At 34.3% G+C, this 17,293-nt stretch overlaps 1 protein-coding gene across 1 annotated transcript in view; it reads left to right on the forward strand.

Moving 5' to 3' along the window:
• The window catches only part of LOC724172 (neurobeachin), a 436,186-nt gene that overhangs the window by 2,223 nt on the left and 416,670 nt on the right, over positions 1–17,293 (forward strand). The gene's annotated exons all lie outside the window — the stretch shown is intronic.

The following is a 17,293-nucleotide window of genomic DNA, read 5'->3' on the forward strand; positions in this document are numbered from 1 at the left end:
ATTACTTTTCGAAAAAAATTCAACATCGATAGCTGTAATTATTAACGAGTGTACGTTGATTTATGAAATAAGAAAATTCTAACCCTTAGAAATTAAAAAATTCTTCAACTTATAAATCAGGCATAAATTGAATTTGCTAAAGTATTTAAGTAAGAATTTCTTCTTAGGGATCATCTTTCATAGGGATATCAGGAACAATTCTATATATATTTTCTTAATATTTATAAAAATAAATATTAATATACACTTTTAAAACGTAATTTAATTTAAGATTTAATTTCCTTAAAAATATCTTTAATTTTTAAAAATTCTAATCGAATCCCAGTATATAACATATATACTTAAAAATGTACAAAATTTATATAATAATCGCCACTAAACGATCAAAATTTTCAAAGAAACATCTCGATTGTTAATTACTTTATCAAACGAAGCGTCAAAAATTCCTTCGTACCGCGATCGTAAACCTCTGAAATCCGTGGTCCAACAACTCCACTCGTGTACCACAGATACAAACAACCTCGTTAAGATTTCGTTCAAACATCGAGCGAAGCATGGAGGAACACGGTATATAGGTAGACGTGGCCTGTGCCTGTGCGAAGACAAATAGGTAGCACGTGGCAGCGATTAATGTCTCGCGTCACGGTTGCGCGGAGTTATGATCGCGCCGCTTTTCCGATTCCATATCTCTCTCTCTCACTCACCGGTTCGTTCACGGAGTTCACCTCTGTCTGTATCGCCGATTTCTCTCCTCTTTTCCATTGATCCTCTCTCGCGAGGTTTGCCACGCTCTACGAGACGCACGGACGCACAGACAAACGTTCGCCTCGACCCTCGAATCGATTAGCGTCATCGGCGATCCTGGCGCGGCTTTGGGACGTGAACGTGACTGAAGGATAGGATCGGGAGTGGGCTTCATTTTCTGGAGAACGGGCCCTCTAATAAAGCGAGAGAGAGAGAGAGAGAGAGTGGAGGTGAAGCGATCATGCGTGGATATAGGTGGATACACCTATAGGAGATTTTATGATGGAGATTGATCTCGAGGATGAAGGCAACGTGTGAGGGGAATTTATGCGTATAGCTAGATTGATATACTTTTTATTTATGGGTATATTCGTGGAAAAATATTATAAGGTAGAAGATTAGTAGAAGATGGTTGAAATTGTCGATCTCGTTGGAAAGAAATGGGAAAAATTCGGCGATATGGATTATATAATATCGAGGGAGATTTTTAATCGATGCTTGTAAATATTGTTAGGGAATTCGTATTGAAATTATATCGTATAAGTATCTTGTTTAATTATCGGTGATCGTTAGTTCGCATTGTTATAATTTATAGTTATTGTTTATAGTGGAGTTTTATCTTGCATAGTATGCGTTATTAAAATGATCGAAACAGTTAAATCATTTACATTCCTTGGCGGTGACGATAAAAATATTTTATTGATCGAAGTATTTGATTTCCTTTTACGAATCTTCTACTTTGTTTTCACATCGTTCAAAAGAAACCTTTTTTGTCCCGAGAGAAAAGATCTTTTATATATAAAGATTAAAAAAATATTCTTATCTTGCAATTTATTTCTCAATTGTGGAGAGTATTTAGATATTATTATTATTATTATTTAATCCTTATTTAATTCTTCACTGAAAATGAAAAATTTCATTTATATTTCAATTGAGTATAATTTAATATTATGATGCAAGAGGGAAAAAATTATTCAATGTTTTAATTGCGTTTGAAGAGGTTGAATTATTCGTACGATTATGCTATTTAAAGTCATTACATGTTATACGTTTCAGCGTAATTATTTCGATTATCCTAGATTTTTTTAAAAAAAAAAATTTTTTTTAAATTGTGAAATATTTTCTAATATCTTCTAAACACTATCACGATTCTTTTAATTTTTTAAGGTAAACTTCTTCAAGGTAAAATGTTTGAGACTTTGCTTTAAAAGTAAAATAGTTGGGAGAAAAAAAAAACTCAAAACATCAACGACCCTATTTAGCAAAAAGTTACACCAATAAAATTTCATTCCCTGTTTGTCCATAAACTTGGATACTTCCGCATGTTATTTATTTTTTTTTTTTTATTCTCAGCGGATAATAGCGGATAATTTACAAACAACTAACTAAATTTAAAAATAACAGTTTATATTAATTATTACAGAAATTCGGATAAATTAGAAAAACAGTAAATTAGAAACAGTAAAAGTGTAATCATTTGTATGCACGCAATATGATTTTATTAGCCAAAATTCAAAATTGAATTAAAATTTGATTTATAAGAAGTGAAATAGAGGGAAAAAAAAATATTCGTACAAAGTTGCAAATATAGCTTTCAATGCTATTTGCGAGCGATTGAAAATTCTTATCGTAGGAAAAATTATAACGCGAATCGCGAAATTATAGTTTTTCTAAATCAATCTAAGAAAAACACTGATATAAACGATACATAAATCCATATAATAATTATTTCAACAGATTATCGCGTGACGAATCCTAATCACACCTGTGTATGTAGAACAATTGATAATAAAAAAAAAAAAACCACCTTGCAGATAAACACGTTCGACCGAATTTATTGTCTAATTATTTCATACTTCCGCGAGCACGTCTAAACTATCAACAACACTCGTGTACTCGTGTACACTTGTCCACGAGTAAACACAATAGGAAGCGTTTAATAGAAAGAAATTTTCGAATCGCCAACTTTCCCTTCCACGGATAAGAATAAAATTTTTGAGCAAGCGTGGAGAGCAACCTTGCTCCGAATGCATGTGCGCAATGTTTGACGGGTAAATTTGCATAAGTAACTGATAAAGTGGAAGCAGTTTCGAGTTTTTCCATCCGCAGGATTATTCGTTTATCTTCCGTGAACGCGACGCAACGAAATTGGCTAATTAGTCGGGTAACTCGTTAGTCTCTTCTCTCTTTCTCTCCCCTTCTCCCCTTTTTTTTCCTCCCCTCTCTCCCTCTTTCTCTCGTTCCCTCTTTAAACTCGTGTTCTGATTATCGAATTGAAAGTTAGGAGGCAACGATGATGACACGTTTTTCGAAGCGTTGGAACGAAACGCTGTTTCGTCGGATGAATAGATATTTGAAGAAGTTGGAGCGAGATTAGATTAAGTTCTTTGGGTAGCTCGGAAGGTAATTCGGTTTTCTCTTCGCGGAGTTGTAATCTCGCGCATATTGTCTCCTCGCGCACTTGTCCCCGTGCTTTATTGTGTTTCCGTTCGGAGGGAATGTTTTATTTGATCTCTTGGAATATGAGAGCAGGCATGGCGCTCTGAAACGTGGCGTGAATTTTGAAAATTTTTTTCGCTCGTTGGGAAAAATATAGCAGCAGTGAAGGATAAATCGAAAGTAATTATTTCATTCCATTACATTCTTAATGTTCAATTTTCATGCTTTAACGTATTAATACGTTATAAAATTATTAATTGTGATTTTATTATTTTATTATTATTATTATTATACATGTCGTAGAAATATATGTATAATAATATATGTATGGATATTGTTATACATAATATCGCGATGAAATTAATTTTTAAATAATATTGCAATAGTAAGAATTATTATCAAAATGATTCGTGACTAGTAGAACGCATTTATACGATATAAATTATTTAAATGAAAATAATGACTAAAATCTCGCGATATTTTTCACGATAATAATCATTTATAGTATGTTTTATAGATGAAATGATTTTATCGTTGAAAAGAAATCGAGTTAGATAAAAATATGTCTATATTAGAATCTATTTCAAATCTTAACATAAATATAAAATATTACAATATTCTGCTATATCAATATCGATATCAATCGGGTCAACTGCTTTGTATATCACATATACATATATTTACTTCCTCCTAAACTTTCAAACCAATAGGACGCTATTATCCCCTAAGGCAATATTTACAAGAATTTGTAGAATTTGTTATATAATTTTCATGTATATTATATACATCGAACCAAATCTTATTGGAAAATTTCGAAAAATTAAGCTTAATTTTTCCTAAATCAATTTCGTTGGAAAGAAATTTTCATCGCAAAATTTTCAACTTCCAATTCCAAGAATAACTTTCTCGGTTCATCCGATTCTCATCGAAAATCTCCTCGATTATCCTCCATCGACACCTCCTCCTCTCTCCTCCCCAATCTCGTATCTTCGCAGATACCTCCCCCTCCCAGTTCGCACCTACAACACCCTTGTCATCCATCCCGCTTATGCTACCGGGTCGTGCACGCGTTGAATCACCTTTTGTTACGTTTCACGCACAATTAATCACGCGGACAATAGCGAACGAGTTATGCGCACCGCCCTGATACAAAAGAGTGGACGCGAGGGGGGGGCGCTTTTTAGCAATTGATAATTAATGTAAACGCGTTCTCTTCCAACGTTGTGTATCCATTGACGCGACGGAATGGTGTTGGCCTCGCGTGTCGCGTCACGACGCTCAACACGACTGATTTTACACGCGATACATATCGGTTGAAACGAGTTTCTCTCGTCGTCCGAGGTTGGTTGGCCGAGCGATCGTTACTCTTCCATTCTCCGTATTGTTGCCGAATCAGACCGGTTCGATCTCCCTTTTAATCAATTTTTCCAAAGCCACGTGTTCGGTTTATATGGGCTGGCTCAGGGGGATATCAGCAGCTCGAATCTTGGTTTAGCCAAAAGTGTTGACCAGTTTTTTTTTTTCCCCTTTTTTTTTGGTCGATGTGTCGTTCGGATGGGTTTGACTTAACTCAACGCACCTTTTTTTTTTTTTAACGCACCTGTGGCCGTGTTATCAAGCGGTGGTATCTCTGGTTTAAAAGCAATACGCTTTGGATATCTCGAATTTCGTTGGAATGCGTTGGACGAAGGAGGAAATGGAAAATACTTGTTTCTGAAACTATTATGTATAATATATGCGTTCGATTTTATTTTTTTTACTTTCTCGAATTTTTCGAAGCAAGTTTTCTCCCAAGTTTTAATTAATTAATTAATTAATTTATCAAGGAAGTTTATTTCTTTTTTTTTTTTTATTTTTGTATGGTATAGTAGAAAAGATACTAGTGGAATTGTATCGTGTCTTGTGGAAATAAACGTACACGTGTGTGCCAATATTTCTTTTAATGGGAAAACACGCGAGACATCTGGTTCAAGCTATTGCATCAACACGGATCGCCGAGTATTTCGTATTTCCATAAATGTAAAGACTTTAGCCTCTCGTAGAGTTTGAATTTACGTGTTCGATTCCAAACCTGATGATTCTGGAGGAGGAATTTTATATAATTTTTTGCGTAGAAAATTAAAATATTCTGTTCGCGTAAAATAGCGGTAAATTTAATAATAATAAAGAGATGATTCAGAAGAAATTCTCAAAACAAAATTAATTTTCTTGAGAACGCGCGACTTTCTATATTTTAACGAATATAATTCTCTTTCAATTTATTTTTATCTTTATTGTTGTACATTTCATTATCGATTCCTTTGAAATGATAATTCTATTTTCTTTCACGCGATAAGTAAAATATTCTTCTCTGTTGCGTCTAAATTCGAATATATATCTTTCGAAAAGTAATATGCAAATAAAAAAAAAAAAAATGAAGAAAGAGAGACAAATGTCGAATGATTTCTCGAATATTGAATCCTGAGAGAAAGATTGGATACGGGATACGGATAGATAGAAAACACATTTGTCGAAAAATGTATAGCAAATATATATTGGATATCGCCGAAATAAAGTCAGTAAACGTTTCAATATTCAAACCTTGCACAAGAAATATTTTGTAACCTGTGCAAAATTAGTATCATCATCATGAGTTGCATATAAAATAATAAGGTATCGACTGCTTATTAATGCAGACCACGATATTGTAATTTCGTGACCTTTATACGCTTTTAATGTATAGCTTTTAATGCTTCGTGATGAACGATTACCTTCTCGAAGGTCCATTCAAGAGATAATGGCTTGGGCCAAATATAGCAAAGAAGATTCTTTGCAAGAAAGATTCCTCTTTATTCAATTTTTAATTGTGTTATATGATTTTTAAAAACTAAGATCCATCTTTACCTGCGAATACTTGAATTATTTCGTAGAAAAAGGAAAATTCTTTTTTAAATAAATATATAAACCATTAAAATTTATCGATAAATTTAGAGATTGCTTCTATTCGAGTTTCTAGAAATACCTATAAAAAAAAAACTCTCCTTTTTTTTCCTCTAAAAAAATATCAATCCATTATTTCGTAATTAATTAATTAATTTAATCCATTAAAAAAAAAAAAATCTCCTCGAAGTGCTGTCCAAACTTGGCCAAACAAATGTCCATCTCGCCCCCCACCTTTGAAATTTTTCTTCATCCACCTGGAGAAATCTGGTAGAAAAACTACTCCCGAACCAAACTCGGCCTTAGTTTCGAAACTAATTTTCAAAGTGCGATTCGTTACATCTGTCGGTGGGGGGGCTAGCGACTTCTCTCCTTCCGCCGATATCTTCCTCGCGTTGCCCGATATCTTCGCGCACGACCGGTCAACGAATTTCCATCCGACCTCCTCCTCCTCCTCCTCCTCCTTCCTCGTAAAACAACGTCGTCATCGCCTCCTCCTTCGCGGAGAAGATCGATCCCCGTTAATTGATTGGACAAACGTGCGATTCCGTAATTTCCATATAAATGGGAATGCAGATTCGACGTGTTGCAAGATGAGACCGTGGTGGAATTCATGGCCTATTGTCATCGTTCGTTTCTATTCGCGTCCCGTAGGACGGCCGCCAGGCGTGCGCTCATCGATCGGCGCGCGCGCCCACACTTGGAAATCGATTGTCCAAGCTCGTATCGCTTGACCACGAAACTTTTAAATTCGCGCGACGATCACGCGAAGAAAGAAATAAAGAAAGAAAGAAAATACGGCATAAGTTGGACAGAGAGGTGGTTGGAGGGAAAATTTTGGAGGGAATTTTGTTTTCTTAGATCGACAAGATTAGATCGTGGAATGAATTTGTGTTGGTTTATGATTTTTTCGAGCAGATTTTTTTTAAAGAATGTTCGTGATCGAGGGAAGTTTTCTTTCCTTTTTTTTAGTGGACGAAAATTGAGATGGTGTTAAAAGAAATTTATTAGATTGTCAGTGGTATCGTAAATTTTCTTATCTTAGATAGATACGCGGGATTTCGTATCAGTATTTAAAAATTGTACGCATAAAAATCAACAATATCTATTATTTACAGAGAGATTCGTAAATAAAGTAAGAAATAAAATTTTTTAGTAGAGAGAAAATTGAAAGTTACGTATTCGTTGTTGTATTATAATTAATCGAATTATTTGTCCATATCTGAAACATGAATTCTCTGAAACTCTTCGTTCTTCTAATTCCGATTTAGACGATCCAGTGGACAGATCGATTTATATTTCATTTCTCTTAGCTGTGAAAATGAACCATGATCGTTTAGATATCTTATCATACAAAAACGTATCTTACATTATAAGTATTCTTGGAAATCGTATCGATAAATAAGCATTGATAATTATACTCATTTCTATTGGACGAAATACTTCTTTTAAATTTCATTTTTTCCTTTAGAGATCTATAATTAACACGTAATAATACATAATAGCATAATATTGAGATAATATTGTCAATACGCTTTTACATTAATCTTTCCAATTCATTTTTCGCGAGACTGCACATGTGATCAATGAATATTTCCAATATTCGTTGATATCGTTATATATATCTTATGTAAATTTCTTAACAAAAAAATTTCTTGAAAAAAAAATAATATCATTTACTATCTTAGAAAATTTAAAAAGAAGAAACAATGATGTTAGATTGACTGAAATCAAGGATTAGCGACGTACAAACTGTACGCGTACAGTATTGGCACGTTTCGCGAGTAATCAGTGAGCGCAATTTCCGTAACTCGAACGACTATCTCGTTGACAGTCATTTGGGTAGGCGGAACAATTTTATGCCCGCAACGCGGACGAAAGCCTGGCCAGTAATTAATTCGTCTATCGGATTCGTATTATTTGGTTACACGAAACGCAGCGAGTTTGTTTCGATCGGTTATAGGCATTCGGTCATCGTCCAAGATAATTGTCGAAGGGAATGGGCAGATGGAATACAAGATTACGTATTCCTCTTTCGTAAGATCGGTTGGTATTTCGTATGGTAGATGTAATTTGTCTTATCGCCGAGATTCCACGGATTATTTTATTTTTAGAGATAAAAGTTAACTGCATTCGATGCATTTTGAGGTTCCTTATTTGTTAGATTGGTTTCGTCGCGATTGAGAATTTAATTTTTCTAAAATTAAGGATATTTATAATAATGTAGCAGTGTTCTTAATTTCTTTTAATATCGTTTCACCATGATATTTTTAATTCATGTTAAATTATTCCTTCATATCCTTTAACATTATAAGCCTCGTTCTGAACATTTTTATGAAATTGAATTTGAAATTTTCTTTGTCGAAACGAGTGTCACGATGATAATTTCTCTTTAAAATTTTTGCTTTCTTCTTTGCAGAGCATCGTAAATTCTGCATTTTTTTTTCGGTAATCGTAATTTTTGCTGTATTACAAATATTGCATACACGTCATGTAAATAAAACTATTAATTCTGATAACACGGGGCATATACGATTCAATGGTTGGTTTAAATGCAAAACCAAAAATCGATTCGACAACGTGTTAAGGATGATATAGGTATTAACGGATTATCAATGATTATGCAAATTTATGCAGATAATGTTTTAGCATTTGAATCGTAGAATAAGGAACAATATTAACGATCGAAATCTCGAAACATCAATTCGACAATTTTCTACAATAAAGATGGAGCCTTTAAGTCTTACAATTAAAAGTCTTGGAGCATCTATTCGAATTAGCCTTTCAGCCAGTCGTATATCAATTAATAATAACCTGTATACATAACCATATAACGCGGGCTCTTCTCTTTAATTCAAATCGTTGCGAACAATGAAAGCACGCAGTCATTAGAATGAGGACTAATTAGCGGGTAGATGTGCGTTGGATTATTATTACGCATTAGGGTAATTAATCATCGTTTATACCGTGATACCATCTCCTCGAATTCGTCCATGTGCGTCGAAAATATTTTTCACGAATATCTAATTTGAATTTATCATTATGAATTTATCTATTTTTTATAGATATACGGCGTTTAATTCGATTTTAATTCGATCTTTTCACTTATAGTTCTTTTCAGTATATTTTTAAATATAGAAGTGATGATGTTTGATTTCTTTTTTTTGTGTCATTTCTTTCTTCAATTTTCCTCTCATTAATCCGAACCAAGCATTAGATTTTTCTCTTATTTCCAATAATTTTATTTTCCTTTCCAATTATAAAGCAAAAATTTCGTTCTCTGTATAAAAATTCGAAGCACGAATTGCAAGACGATGAAACTTGCCCTCTTCCTTCTCCTTATCCTTTTTTCAATCGAATATTTGATGAAATTTTATTTCTCAATCAAACACTTTGAAAAGACTTTCCGAAGATTTGTTCATAAAGTTATAATACAAATTTCTTTCGTATCCAATCTTTCTAAAACGTCTCACGTGCACCGTTTCTCGATCCAATCCTAGGATAAAGCGAAAATTAAAATAAAACAGAGCGAACGGGAGGAGGTGGAAAAAATGGTCGCGCGAGCGGAATAAAACATAAATGCGAGCGCACACGATCGTTACGCGATTTCTATTTATTCGACTATATATATATATTCTTTTTTTTCCCTGTTCGACTCGCGACACGTGTTACAGTTGGCAAATATTTTCGTAGCACTTCTGTTAGCGAGCGTTCGATGCTTCGAAACGGGCGCCGAATCCGAAAAACTTGATGATCAAATACGCGAGTTGGCCGGCGCGCGCGAAAGACAGGCCTCGTATAGACACGCATACACACACGCGCATATCCCCTCGTGTGCACCAAGCCTATAAATATCGGGGTAAATGTGGCTGGAGAATGTCGGTTGATAGCTATCTCTATCTTCTGATACGATACGATCGATGAATTTTCCTGATTTTTCTCTCTCTCTCTCTTTTCGGCTGTTTTAAATCGGTATTCGCATGGATGGAAACCGGTTGCAACTAATTACGAGGATTACTCGTAATTACCTAAACTTCCTCGACGACTTTATATCACTACTAATTAATTGAAGGGTCGAGAAAGAGAGAGAGAGAGAATTTTTGATTGCGTAGTTTTGTTCGAGATATCGTTGGATGGTTGTAAATGTATCGCTGAATGGGGTAGTAATTTGTAGGATAGGATATTTATTTTTAGATTATTAGAAGATGATATGATTTTAGATTAATATTGTATTTGGTAACGTTTGAAGAAATATATTTTATTGCGAAAATTGTTGTTAAATTATTCTCGTATTCTTCATTATATAATCATTCAGGTTATGTAATCATTATATAATATTATTGTTTCTTTACATTCTTGTATATCTTTATATTAACTCGTCGTTATAGATAAATCAAGTTTATTTATGATACGTTGATTATTGATCAATCAATACGAATCGTCATTTTTACCTACAATAGTTCTTCGAATTTTTTCTAAAATTTATATATTTGATCAATTCGAAATATTCTTTATATATAAATAATTAAACTTTATTTTACATATTTTATGCTTCTTTTTTTACATATCATATTCATACAGATTTTTATAAATCCAAATTTTCCATAAATATAGTCTTGATCAGATTTTCGAAAACGAATATATTTGCCATATCCTTCTTTCCTTATTTAAATTTTCCACAAATACACAAATTTCCACAATTTGATAATTTAAAAACGATTGTAATCTTCTTCAGATTTTTCAAAAGGCAAATATATATATATATTTATCAAACGCACAAAATAAAAGAAGAGATGTTATTCTAAAGTGCCGTGTGGATCGATTAAGAGGCACAGATCGATCAAAGCTCGAGCTCAGCTTTATTCCCTCGGCCGAAACGCTCTTCGTTTCAATTAGAAAATTGCTCTCGACTGATCACATTAGCATATCATCCAGAGAAGCGAAACGCGGCGCGTTTTGCATTCGGTTGTCTGCTCCAGTAATGACATAACTACATCTTAACTCGATAAGTACGTTGCGGTTTATAATATAACAGGTTTGCCGGCGTAACTATGGATTACACACTCCCGTTATCAAATCGTATTCGAAGTAATTTGGAGGTCAGCAAGCTTATCGTGATAATAATATCGCGGCTCGAAATCGCGAGCAGAGTTTCTCCACAGAAATATATTCAATTGAAATTACAACGATGACACATGTTATTTAGACGATAAAGATTCTTCTGGTTGGCGATGAATAATGATGAATGAGAGATGGAACGAAAGAAAGATCGTGATGCTTAAATTAATTTTAATTAATTAATTAATTAGGAGTTGTTCAAAGATGAAATTTAGGGAAAAGGGGTCAGTTTAGAATTTTCTTTAGAGAAATCGAAAGAGTATATTGAATTAATTTGTATTATATTGTGACAGTGATTGAAAAGAATAGGATAGAATTTTGTCACGGAGGGAATATAATAATTTTATTCTAGATAATATTTTTATTCTTAATTTTTTATGTTAAATTTGATTCGATCATCTATCGAAATTCGTTGTTGTCAACACGAATGCGAGAAATATTCCATTAAAAGTTAAAAAATTCTATACTCATTATTCTTCCTGACGAGGGATAAACAGATATTTGAATTATTCATATTCGATTATCGGCTAGCTTAATTTTTTTTTTCCTTTGGATCCAAACAATTCTCGGCAATATGTTTTATAAAACGAGTTAATCCGAAGTTTTAATTGACGTTGGAACAAAAGACGGACGCGGGATAATTAATTGATAATTGAAAATCAATTTAAAAACAAAAGTTGATAAAAACTTCTACTTCTTCTTCTTATTATTATTATTATACTTTCACTATATACCGAAGATAAAATACAAACAAAGCTTGCATTTCCACCTTTAAAATCTCGATCCATCCATTATCCACTCCATTGTTAACGCGATCCATCATTATCTCAGTGTTTATTAAAACTTCCTTATATCCGCTTTATTCCGCACGCACATATTTTTTTTTTTCGCGACGTTAATAAAAATCGATTTAAAAGCGAAGCCAACGCGTAACAATACGTCAAAACTTATTGAAATACTCGTTGGGATATTATACTTTATTACAATTTCAAACGAAATTCAATGGACAAAGGCAAAGGTGATAATAAGCTCCATTGTCGATCGATCAATACCGCCTCTTTTTTTTCACTTTCACGTTTTAATATTTCACTTACCCCTTCACCCTCTGAGTTTCTCACCTTTTCCCTCCCCTTCTTTCCCCAGTTCTTTTCCCTCTTCTTTTTTTAATCGAACAGGCAAGCGCGGCATGGCGCTCTCGTATTGTAACCAAGAAAAAAATTGCCGCGATAAGCGAAAATTGTTATCGATACGACATGCTTAATCGCGTTAATCTCCCTGTGCAAATAGTATGGTATCTCTTGATTTGGTGCATAGCTAGCTCGAGCATGATCTCATTAAACCGTGAATTTTGCCGTGTAAAACGTCGTATCGTAACTATATTTTCGTCGTGTCGTTCGATTGGGAGAAATAGAAATATTAATCCTTCTTCTTTTCTTTTTTTTTTTTTTTTTTTGATAAAAAATGGAATACGTGATATATTAAGAAAAATCTTCGTTAGTTCGATTGCGATTGAGAATTTTTAATAATTTATTAAATATTTTGACGGAAATAATCTGTTTGACGTTTTAATCGTGTAAGTATCAAGGAATTTTGTTTTGAGGAGCATTGGAATGGAAATCTGAATTGCGAGAGACGAGAAAATTGCCGAGTTGAAGTTGTAAATAGTAATTTATCGTCAAAGTGGAACACAGTCGATTCGCGAAAATGTCGCGCGAATAGACGGTGAAACTTGAACCGTTGAAAGAATTCTATAATTTTCTATAATTAATTATCCTATGTAATTAGTTGATTTATGGAACTCGTTGGACAGGAGATTAAACGTCACAGCATGTTGATATATCATTCTTCATTTATTCATCCATTAAAATTGTCATCTAAACGTCACTTTGCGTTAATAAATTTTTAATCGACCTCCACAATATCTCCGTATTATTATCCATCGATCAATTTATCTTTTTAAAAAAAAAAAAAGAAATTAAAAAACGAGAAAAAATTTCCTCGATTAATACCCTTCCTCCAATTATCAAATAAAATTCTCATGCAACGCGTACAATTAAATCTTCTGATCAAAATCCATTTCACCATCCCTCGCCTCGAAGAAGGAACGAGAAAAAAAGAAAGAAAGAAAAAGATTTCTCTCCATTTGATTGATCGAAACGACTCGACGGTTGAATTGTAAATGGCGACAGATACCTGCAACTGCTCCGTGGTCGCGAAACTCTTTTCTGCTCGGTGAAAAGGTTCGGTGGAGAAGCACCGGTTGAGTAATAGCGCTATAACGATCGAAATTTTTGGCAACGGTCCACGTTTACGAGAATTTTTCTACCGCTTAGGGGCAACGACTCTCGGGGGGACAAATTTTTCGACCGCATTTTCGACGCCGCCACTCGAACAATGCCTTAAAAGTAAAAATACTCGAGCTATACGCGTTCCGCCCGCTTACTGTTTCTCTCTTTCTCTCCTCCTCGAAGATGAAATTACCTGTTTATTCGACTGTTCCGCGCGACTTATTGGGGTGACGTTTCGAGAGCCTTCGCGCGTTACGCTTTTATTACGAGCATAGAGAGATCGGTCGATATCGGTGCATCGATAGAAGTGGCTGGCTTTGATCCAGCTCGGTCTACACCGCGTCAATGTTTCTTTTTCCCTCCCTCCCCCTCTGATAAAATAGCGCAGGAACCTCGTCCCTTTGAGATTCTCTCGATTGAGGATCGAGGCTCTTTTTTTCTCACTCGCTTTTCTTCCTTTTTTCTTTTTTTTTTTTCGAGGTTGACTATTTTATGCGAGATAGGAGGAGAACTCCTCGATTGGAGGAAGTGATAAGTTAATTCTTCGATTTCAGTATGGGATTCAGTGTATGATAGTTTGGAATTTTTGAGTATACAATTTTTTTGTTATCTTATTCTTACATTTTATTTTATTGGGAAAAAAAATTTACGATGAAAATTCCTCGTGTATTTCCATAACAGTGATAGATCAGCTTCATGATTTTATAATATTTAATTGAATTGTTCATCGAGTAGATTTGTCAATTGATCAGATTAAGGGAAGTGAGATAAAAGAAAGAAGTTTAAAATGTTTTATTGGATAACATTATTCGAGTTAATGGAAGAAGTTATTCACTTATGGTATCACTATGGAGGAGGGAAAAAGAGTGAAAAATCGAGCCAAGTTCCACAAGGAATACAGTCGGATGGATTGATGCAACGGAGGTGGAAATTTCTAAAGTTCGTTTCTTCTCGAAAACACGGTTCCACGTTTCCTAACTGGTCAAAGTGGAGGACTCGACTTTCAAACCACCTGAGACCCGTTAAATGTTACTCCTTATCACCGTGAAGTGGTTCTTTAAACGATAAATTCCCACTTTTGATAAAAAAATATTTCATCAAAATGAAATATACGCTCCATTTTTTTTTTCAAGTTGCAAGACAACGATAGACAATGCGTTCATGGCATCATTGGTTCCTCCCAACTTTTCCATTATTTTCAAACTCTTAAATCTTGCCTCTCACGCATACATACACGTGGTATTCGTCATTCCAGGATGATAGAGGGTTGTAAAACTTGCGAGAAGACATCCTTTTCTCACTACTTCCATATTCTGGAACGCAAAGTTTTAACACGTTCGTTGAAATTTACCCCCGTTCTCGCTCCTTCTCTTTTCTTTCCTTCCTTCTTTAAACGAAACGAATCACTTTACAAATTTTATTTTCCCCTCTGTTGCTCCACACTTTCTCGATGATGATGAAATCCCTCCATTCGAATCGACGATTAAACCGTCAAAAAAATTTGAATGGAAAAATTTATTCCCCGGAGAAAAGAAAAAAAAATAAAAAACAATCGGGTAAAATTTCAACAACAAGCAATAAAAATATTTCTTCGCTCCCGAACGAATATATACATACACTTGAAAAATACTTCATAATCGAAATAGATTAAACGTTTGATGATACACATTGAAAACTAATCTCAGTGAGTAATTGCATCGCATGCTCGAATACGTCGACCAAACGCGAGCCAAACCCATGAGTCAGCCCGGTTTATAAACGGTCGTCAAAATCAATAAGCGCGTAGCGGCTGTTAAATTTGATTAAAATTATCATCGATATTTATCCCCGATCGAAACGAATAGCTCGAAGCCAACCTCGACGATTTATCGCTTATGCTCTCGCGGGGGACGCTTTTCGCTTCGTTCCTTCGATCGCCAAGATTTTTTCTTTCTTTCCTTTTTTCTTTTTTTTTTTTCCCTTTTTGTTTTCGGTACGCGATAGAGAAACTCGTTAACTCGAGCGGTACGGAGGAGGGGGAGAGATAAAGGGAGGAGGAGGAGGGAGGAGAGAAGTTGGTCGTATTAGCGAGAGCTGCTCGGTCAATAAGAGGCGCCTCCACTACTTGCACTGGATTTTTGCCGACGTAGCCTCTCCATTTTCCTTGCGAATCTTGGAATAGGATTTGCACGTGTCGAGGTACGTACCGTTTCGGCGAGTCGGCTAATTGCATCTTTTCAGTCGTAAACATGCGTTTGTTCGTCGCGATGCTCGTTGCGCGCGTGAAAGGATTGATGGTAGGTGACGATTTAATCAACGATCCTCCACTGTGCATTCGACAATAGGGTGTTAATAGGTGTGAACAGATTATTGGTGGGTGTCGCGAAGAAATCGATGGTGACAAGTAGGTAAAGAAATTTTCTTAATCTTGGAAATAGGAGTAGCAAATATTTGCAAGAAATTTTCAATTATTAGGAATAATTATTATAATATTATTTATAACAATTAGGAATAAGATGTTGATGCGAGAAATTGAAAATCAGAAAATTTAGTAATAGTAAAGTATAGTAGTAATATGAAATATTGAAGAATTGGGAAAAGCAAGATTAAGAAATTAGGAATAAGATGTTGATACGAGAAAATTTAGTAATAATAAAGTATAGTAGTAGTATGAAATATTGAAGAATTGGGAAAAGCAAGATTAAGAAATTAGGAATAAGATGTTGATGCGAGAAATTGAAAATCAGAAAATTTAGTAATAGTAAATGATAGATGAAATATTGGAGAGATATTGAAGAATTGGGAAAAGCAAGATTAAGAAATTAGGAATAAGGTGTTGATACAAGAAATTGAAAATCAGAAAATTCAGTAATAATAAATGATAGGTGAAATATTGGAGAGATATTGAAGAATTGGAAAAAGCAAGATTAAGAAATTAGGAATAAGATGTTGAGAAATTAAAAATCAGAAAATTTAGTAATAGTAAATGGTCGGTGAAATATTGGAGAGATATTGAAGAATTGGGAAAAGCAAGATTAAGAAATTAGGAATAAGGTGTTGATACAAGAAATTGAAAATCAGAAAATTCAGTAATAGTAAATGATAGGTGAAATATTGGAGAGATATTGAAGAATTGGGAAAAGCAAGATTAGGAAATTAGAAATAAGGTGTTGATGCGAGAAATTGAAAATCAGAAAACGGTTTAGTGGATAGTAAGTCAAATATTGAAGAGATATTGAAGAATTGGGAAAAGCAAGATTAAGAAATTAAGTGTTGATGCGAAAAATTGAAAATGGTTTAATAATAATGGATGATAGATATTGAAGAATTGGGAAAAATAAATTGAGAAATTAGGAGTAGCAAATATTTTCAATTGATTAAATAGATAGGGCGTATAATTTGAGATATTTCTGGTAAATGATAGAATACACCAGACAATAATAGTTAAAAAAAAAACGCAGTTTCGACACTTTAGCCGGAGAGATTTAAATGCTCTGATTACGTGGGAGCGTAAAGCGAGTGGTAAGTAATTTTTCCAAGTGGTAAATGCGACAGAGATTTCCGTGAAAATAAGGATACTGGTAATGTATAAGCTTCAGAGGGTATAGGGGAATCTGTTGTTAAGGGGGTGGTTAGAGCCTTCACGCTAGGTGGAGTGCAGCGAATGTAACGACCGGGGCGGAGGCCATCGAAGGCTTTTAGAGCTGGTTATTTTAGGAGAGTGTAATGAGGGTGTTGCCAAAAATATTTCAATCTAGAGGGAGCGGTAACTCTATTCGATATCTCGTCGTAATTACACGTTCTTC

Source organism: Apis mellifera, linkage group LG6 (assembly GCF_003254395.2).
Source record: "Apis mellifera strain DH4 linkage group LG6, Amel_HAv3.1, whole genome shotgun sequence".
NCBI lineage: Eukaryota > Metazoa > Arthropoda > Insecta > Hymenoptera > Apidae > Apis > Apis mellifera.